We start from the raw sequence: 7,247 nt of genomic DNA, 5'->3' as shown, positions 1-7,247 counted from the left end.
GTGGAACCTTCTGAAATTACACTATTCTTTTGAGTTTCTTATCTGTGCTAAATTGGAAGAGGGTTTTATTGATTAACTTTCAGTATTTTTCTTTTTTTTGAAGGCATCTTTCTAAAGGCAAACTAATGTTTGTCAGTTAATGAATAGATTTTTAAATGGCCACTGGGAATGTAGGTTTGGACTTAGAGAATGAAGATTAGATTTGGTTCCTGGTTAATTTCTTTTATTTTCCGGAGAGGATAGACTTGTAAGAAGATAAGATTATTTTCTCTGGAACCCTCTCTTCTCTACTTCTCTTTAAAATTATGAGGCAGTGTTCTGTACAGTTAAGAGATGGGTGCTGGAGTTAGTTCCTTGTTCAAATTCCAGCATCAACATTTACTAAGTGTAGAGCCTTGGGAAATAAATTTAAGTCTATGCCTCCGTTTGCTTATATCTAAAACAGAGGTTGGTCTGTGAATCAGGAGTGGTAATATACACAAATCTTTTGGCATAGGGCTGGACACATTAAAGTATTATTAACGCTATTATTCTTATTGTTGCCAATATTGTTTTGATCTTTGCTTCAGTTTTGCCCATATTTTCTTTTTTTTAAATTTTGTGATCTCTTTATTATTATTATTTTAAATGTTACATTAAAAAAAATAAGAGGTTCCCATATACCCCCCCACTCCCCTCACCCCACTCCTCCCACATCAACAACCTCTTTCATCATTGTGGCACGTTCATTGCATTGCCCATATTTTCATATGAGCAAAAATTTTGGTGTTGTGACAATAGGGTAGAAATGCTATTGGTGAAGCTAGATAGAAATTGTCCCATAAAAAAAATTAGCAGTATACTTGGATAGCATTGAATAAGGTGTTATACTTTTTTTTTCATTATGCTCACAATTTTATTTACAAAATAATGAAGAGGGATGTAGTATATTCATAAAGCAAATAACCATTGAATGCTACAAAAGTATTCTTCATGAACACAGCCTTACTTTCTTTTCAAGGACAGTCAAAGCATAATATGTTTAAAATGAAGAATCTTTACTGTTTTGTTTTCTTTTTTTACATGATTCACTATGGAATGTTAAACATTGTTTTCAACCGTAAATTATAAAGCAAAAGGTCAATATTTTTATGTCTGGGCATTTTATAGATATTCCTACAAATAGTTATGATTTTTAAATGTCATTAATAACTTTGAAATTATGACTTTTTAAAAAGATTTATTTATTTCTCTCCCCTTCCCCCCTACCCCAGTTGTCTGTTCTGTGTCTATTTTGCTGCGTGTTCTTTCTTTGTCCGCTTCTGTTGTTGTCAGTGGCATGGAATCTGTGTTTCTTTTTGTTGCGTCATCTTGTGTCAGCTCTGTGTGTGCGGCGCCATTCCTGGGCAGGCTGCACTTTCTTTTGCGCTGGGTGGCTCTCCTTACGGGGTTCACTCCTTGCGTGTGGGGCTCCCCTACGTGGCGGATGTCCCTGCATGGCACCGCACTCCTTGCGCGCATTAGCACTGCACCTGGGCCAGCTCCACACGGGTCAAGGAGGCCCGGGGTTTGAACTGCAGACCTCCCATGTGGTAGACACATGCCCTATCCACTGGGCCAAGTCCGCGTCCCTGAAGTTATGATTTTTATGGCCACACAATTTTCCATTTTTATGGAGGAATCATACTGTTTTCTATAGTTGGCCAATTCCCCAAATTAGGCTGTTAGTCTCAAGGCTTCTTCCTGAAATAAGACATTATTATCAGTCAGTTTTTTTAGGTGATTTAGGACAAGTCACTGTTCTAGGTGCAGCAGAGGAGAAGGCAGAGACCTTGTCCTCAGTGCTGTACAGCAACCTGGGAAATACGATGTTCATGATCAGAAAAAATATGACTGACTCAACACTCTTGTAATAGTTCAAAGAAGAGAGAAACAGAGAACAGAGAAAAAAACCTTCCCTTTCATGGGTTTTGGGCTTCCAGGAGAAGTGAAATAGGCAGATTGACCAGTTTGATAGAGACTGTACAAATCTTTGTGAGACAAATCCCATTTCTTATTAAATAGTGAATTTTTAATGGAGTCCTACCTTTGAGTCTATTACTGAAACACACCTCCCCCAACTTCTACACTTTAAAACTGATCAAGTGGAAAAACCATCAGATTGGGTTTTCATCTCTAGAGAAAAGAGGAGTTTCCAAAAATAAGCATCGGGTGTGCAATGCCATTTTTCTCTGGCAAGCAGCTGAAATGGGTTTCTAACCTACTCTTTTCTCTATTTTTGGTTAAGAACTCAGGAAAAGTATAAATACAAGCATAATTGGGGAAGAATTGGAAGGTTTAAGGGGCTTTGGGGTTTCAAGTATTGAGTAAGGAAGTTGATTATCTTTTGTTTAAGGGATTGTATCAATAAGAACATGCCTTTTATCTCTTTTATAGTTTCTGAAATAATTTCTCATGTCCCAGCAGTTTCTCCCCTCCTCCCTGCTTCACAATGTTCAGGAAAAAACTGGTTAGTATTCAGATTCTCTTCCTCAGCTTTTTGTTAGCAGGATGATTGTCTTTAACTTGGAGTACTATAGTAAACCTGAAGAAAGCAAGCAAAAGAATGCTTATTGTACTCTGTCTCCCAATGACCTTGAAAAACAGGCACAAAGAAGAGAAAAAGGCTGTCAGACTGAAAGGAAAATGTCTGAGCACCAAAGTCTGTCTATTCCTTCTTCCATAGTAATGGGATGTGATACCTCCCTAGGCTCTCTTACAGTTAGGCTGGTCATGTGACAAAGCTCTCTCCAACTGAATGCAAGCGGAAGTGAGATTGCCACTTCCTGGCCTGCCCTATGAAATACCTGTGACATTTGCTAGAAGTCGCTTCTTCCAACTAGGTAAAATCTACATCCTTACCTTTGCTATCTGCCAATCCTAGTTTATTTCCCTGAAGTAAATACAATAAGCCTACCTGTTCTTGTCCATGCCTCTTTAGAATCCCTTGTAGCTCTGTAAGTCTATGATTTTACAACTGTGGTGAGATTGATTCTGGAATTAAGGACATCCAGGCTGATATTTGTACCGACTTGATTATATATTAACATCAATGGGAGGCAGAGAGCTGTAGTAAGAGTTGAGGCTTTGGAGTCACATTACCCAGGTATAATTCTGCCATAATGGATCTCTGGCTATGTGACCTTGGGAAAATATTTAAACGTTTTGAGTCTTAGCTTCTATACCAGTAAAATGGGATAATAACAGTACCTTATAGGGTTGAGGATTAACTGAATTAATACATGCAAAAGGCTTGAGATTGCCCTAATGTAAAAAACACTCAAATATTAGCTATTGCTATTAATACTTGTAAATAAAATAGTCCAACAAACCAGGAAATCAGTGATTAAACCAACCACTTCCCTACATACTTATATTCAACTTACCATATGTAATGATCAGTGACTTTTGCCCATCACTCCCCTTCTCTGTGTTAGGACCTGGAACAAAGTTTGTTTCATTTATGATTGGGACTTTATTTTTAGTGTGTCACTCTGATGTGAATATAATGAAAAAATGAAGAAGCATTGGCAGATAAATAGGTTTCTAGACAGTAAAATATGGGCCGAAGGGAAGTTGCTTAAAACTAATTGTGATTCCAACTTCATTAGTGCCTATTAATTGCCAGGCTTCAGGATTTGGGGCGGATACTGTTTGCAGGGAGAGCTTCTGCCTCCCTAGCTCTTGTCCACACATTTTCTCCATGGGGGAGGAGTATTCTGAAAAATGACCCAGTGAACACCCCTCAGGGCACAGGAATGCAGCTGTTATTAGCCCATCATTTTCAAGTCTTCTACAAAAGGAAAGAATAACTGAAGACCTATAGATATACACACCAGAAATCCCCTTAAGGATTTTTGTGCAATGTGAGATACATGGTTTGCATAACAATGATTGAGGTTAATTTGAAAAAAAATCACAGCCATTTCATTGTAAAAGACCCACTTTTGTTACTAGACAAGGAAATCTTCAAGGTACAGGCTGGAGTCTGGGGATCCTTGGCCTTCTTTCTGCGTTATCTCCTATCATCTGAATTGGAAAGGACCCTGAGGGCTGTCCCTATTTTTGTTTCATTTGTGTCTCTGCAGTGAAAGACAAATGATTAGGAGTATGGCATTACTACTTTACTACTTAACACTTGTGTGAGCTCAGGTGTGTCACTCAAGTCTTGAGGCTTTGATTTCCTCCTCTCAAAGATAGGATAGTTGATGGGTGGCTCTCATTGGGTTGCTGTGAGGGACCAAATGGACTAAATGTCCATTAGGGCTAAATGTGCTAAGCATGTTCAGTGCCTGACACAGAGTTCAGTAAATGGTTGACTTTATTGTCCACGCTAGTAGGGGATACTTTCAGAATCATTGCTAAACCCTGGTTTCTTTCAGCATGCTAGTCTCATATACCCAGAAAACTTCACCTTGGAACCTTGATAGTGGATTCCACTCACTTAGGTACAACAAGGTTTTAATTGAGCTTTTCAGGAATGGTGCTCTAGGCACAACAAAAATAAATCGAAAACCTGGAGACCCACACATCTCAAAGGCTTTGCATATACTTCATATCCAGAAGAACACAAAGCAAGAGATGAGATTCCTAAGTTATTAGACTATTGCCACACACTAATTTTTAAGTGTTGAAATGATACACATACCCTTATAATTCCCATACTTTAGTCATTCATTTACTTGTTCATTCATTCATACAACAAATATTAAATTTAATTCTGAGTTGGTGTCAGGCATTGTAATAGAATTTGGAACTACCATGATAAACAAGACAGATATGATGCCTGCTTACATGAAGTTGGTATTTAAAAAGGAAATACAGCAGGCACAAACTTTTAAGAAAACAATAAAATTACTAAAAATAATTGCAAACTATGATAAGTGCTATGACAGAAACTGAAAGGATTCTGAGATAGAAAGTAATGGCAATGAGGTAGGGGCCTCAAGTATAATTTCTTTATACTTGAGAAAGAATGGAAGAAACAATCATGTGATGTGTAGAGGGGAGGCCATTTGAGAAGGAGGGACTAGTATGTGCAAAGGCCCTGACACAGGAAAGAACCTTGAGAAGTACCGTTATAGCTGGGAGAGCGGCAGGCAATGAAGTTAGAGATGGGCCAAACCAGATCGTGTAGGACTCTGCACCCACGGTATGGAGTTAGATTTTATCCCCCTCCCAAAAGGGAAGCTATGAAAGGATTTACTTAAGCATATTTTAATATTCCTCTGGCTTCTGTGTGGAGAATAGATGGGAAGGGTCAAGAATGGCACTATGGAGACAGGAGACAATACAGTAGTAGTTCCTGCAGCTTGACTTAGGATGGGTCAGTGGCATCAGAAAAGTGGACTGAATTAATCAGTCTGTTCTGTTTATGAGAATTGACAAAAATTGCTGAGGGATTAAATGTCTAATAAGAAACTAAGTATGTGCGTCTGGAGCTCAAAGCAGAGGTCTGATCTGAGATATAAATTTGGAAATTGCTGGCTTACATATAGCACCATTTTTAAAGCCACATTGAGGGGGAATATATGTAGAAAATGTGTGTGGAAGGAGAAGAGTGTTTAGAGAAACACTATGCTCTCGACCTCAGGTAAACAGCAGTAAAGGAGACTGAGAAGGAGAAATCAGCAAGACAAAAGGAAATATTGGGAAGTGTGGAAGCCTAGGGATGAGAGGCTATTTAAATAAGGAGAGAGTTATCAACTGGGTTTAATGTTGGCAAGAGGTAAAGGTAAGGTGAAGATAGAGAGGTTGTTAGTTTTGACAAAGATGGTGATAGTTGGTGAACACAGTAAGAGCCTTTTAAGTAGAGTGATGGGGTGAGGTTGGATTGTGCTATATCGGGATCAGATTAGAATGGGCTAAAGAGAATGGGGATGAATAAATTGCTATCCATTTAAGTAGAAATCTCTTTTAAGATATTTACTATGATTAAGCCAAGGGCTAGGTTTTTTCAAAAGATGAATTTTAAGAGAGCATGTCTGGGTGTCCGAAGAGTTTGCCAAATTGTAGAGTCAAAGGAATAGTCCTAGTAGACTTCCCACACTACAGGTACCAGTTGCAAATTTGGGGGACCCCACAACCATCCCTAGGTTTGATAATTTTCTGGAAGGCCTCACCAAACTCACTAAAAGCTATTATACTTACGGTTTTTTACAGAGAAAGTATACAGGTTAAAATCAGCCCAAAGAGGAGATACATAGACCAGAGTCTGGGAGGGGTCCGAATGTTGAGCTTCCTGTTGTTCTCTCCCTTTGGCCACATGTTTAGCATTACCGCCTTCCAGTTGCAATGTGTGATAATACAGAGACAGGGTATTGTCAAGCAGGGCAACTTACCGAGCCCTTGGGTCCAGAGTTTTTATTGGAGCTGGATCACGTACTGTCCATGTGTCTGAACTTTAGTCTCCAGCTCTTCACAGAGATTAGGCCAATTATCAGTTCCTCTGGAGGCCAGAACTTACACTGTGAGGCCTAAAGACCTCATAATAAGTCATGTTATTAGACTGTCCTGTGGCTGGCTAAAGCCCCCAGGCCAACAAAGACCCCTCTATCAGGCATTCTAGAACTCTATGGGTCACCTCCCAGTAGCCAAGGGCAAGGGCCAGGCCTCTCTAAGGGTAAGGTTAATTCTTCACTACACAAGGTGAAGTGGAAATGGTCCTGTACAGAGATGATAACCAAAGAAACAACGCCCTTGAGAAGGTGCCAGGGAATTAGCAATGGGATTAGTTTTTGTGAGAGGCAGGGAACTTTCTTTTGTAACAGGGAGGAAGACAGACTTAGATATAGGAGGAGCCATATGACTTGTCAATTTGTTTTTTTGTCAATGAAGAATGAGGCAAGAGTATCAGATGAGGCTATGGGTCTAAGGAGAGAGCATGTGAGATTTGAAAGGAAGCAGAAGGTACAAAATGATAAAAATTAGCGAGTGAGAAAGGAGACCTATCAGAAAAACAGTATAGAACCTCTGGCCTTTCTTGAGTGCATAGTTGAGTTCATAAAGTCCAAGTGAGGCCTGTCCTTTAGAATACAGGCTTCAGAGAGCAGGTGTCCTGCCTGTCTTATTTACCACTCTGCCTGGTGCCTGAATGGGGCCTGGTAAATAGTGGATGCTCAAGAAATATTTATAAATGAATGAATGAGCTCAGTTATTAACTTTGTCTCACAATGGTCAGCTGCTCAGATGAAGTCACAGAGAAATTGGAGGATGGGACTCATAGAGGA

General features: G+C 39.4%; 1 long non-coding RNA gene across 1 annotated transcript; it reads right to left on the bottom strand.

The window, feature by feature from the left end:
• Nucleotides 1–1,235: 1,235 nt before the first annotated feature.
• On the bottom strand, nucleotides 1,236–6,602 carry LOC131280154 (uncharacterized). The gene is made up of 3 exons (XR_009187752.2): nucleotides 6,360–6,602; nucleotides 3,405–3,458; nucleotides 1,236–1,722 (listed from the first exon to the last, which is right to left on the bottom strand). It is a non-coding gene; the product is annotated as an uncharacterized lncRNA (long non-coding RNA).
• Nucleotides 6,603–7,247: the final 645 nt, after the last annotated feature.

Source organism: Dasypus novemcinctus, chromosome 2 (genome assembly GCF_030445035.2).
Source record: "Dasypus novemcinctus isolate mDasNov1 chromosome 2, mDasNov1.1.hap2, whole genome shotgun sequence".
In the NCBI taxonomy this organism is placed as follows: Eukaryota; Metazoa; Chordata; class Mammalia; order Cingulata; family Dasypodidae; genus Dasypus; species Dasypus novemcinctus.
This window is presented reverse-complemented; position numbering and strand designations above follow the sequence as displayed.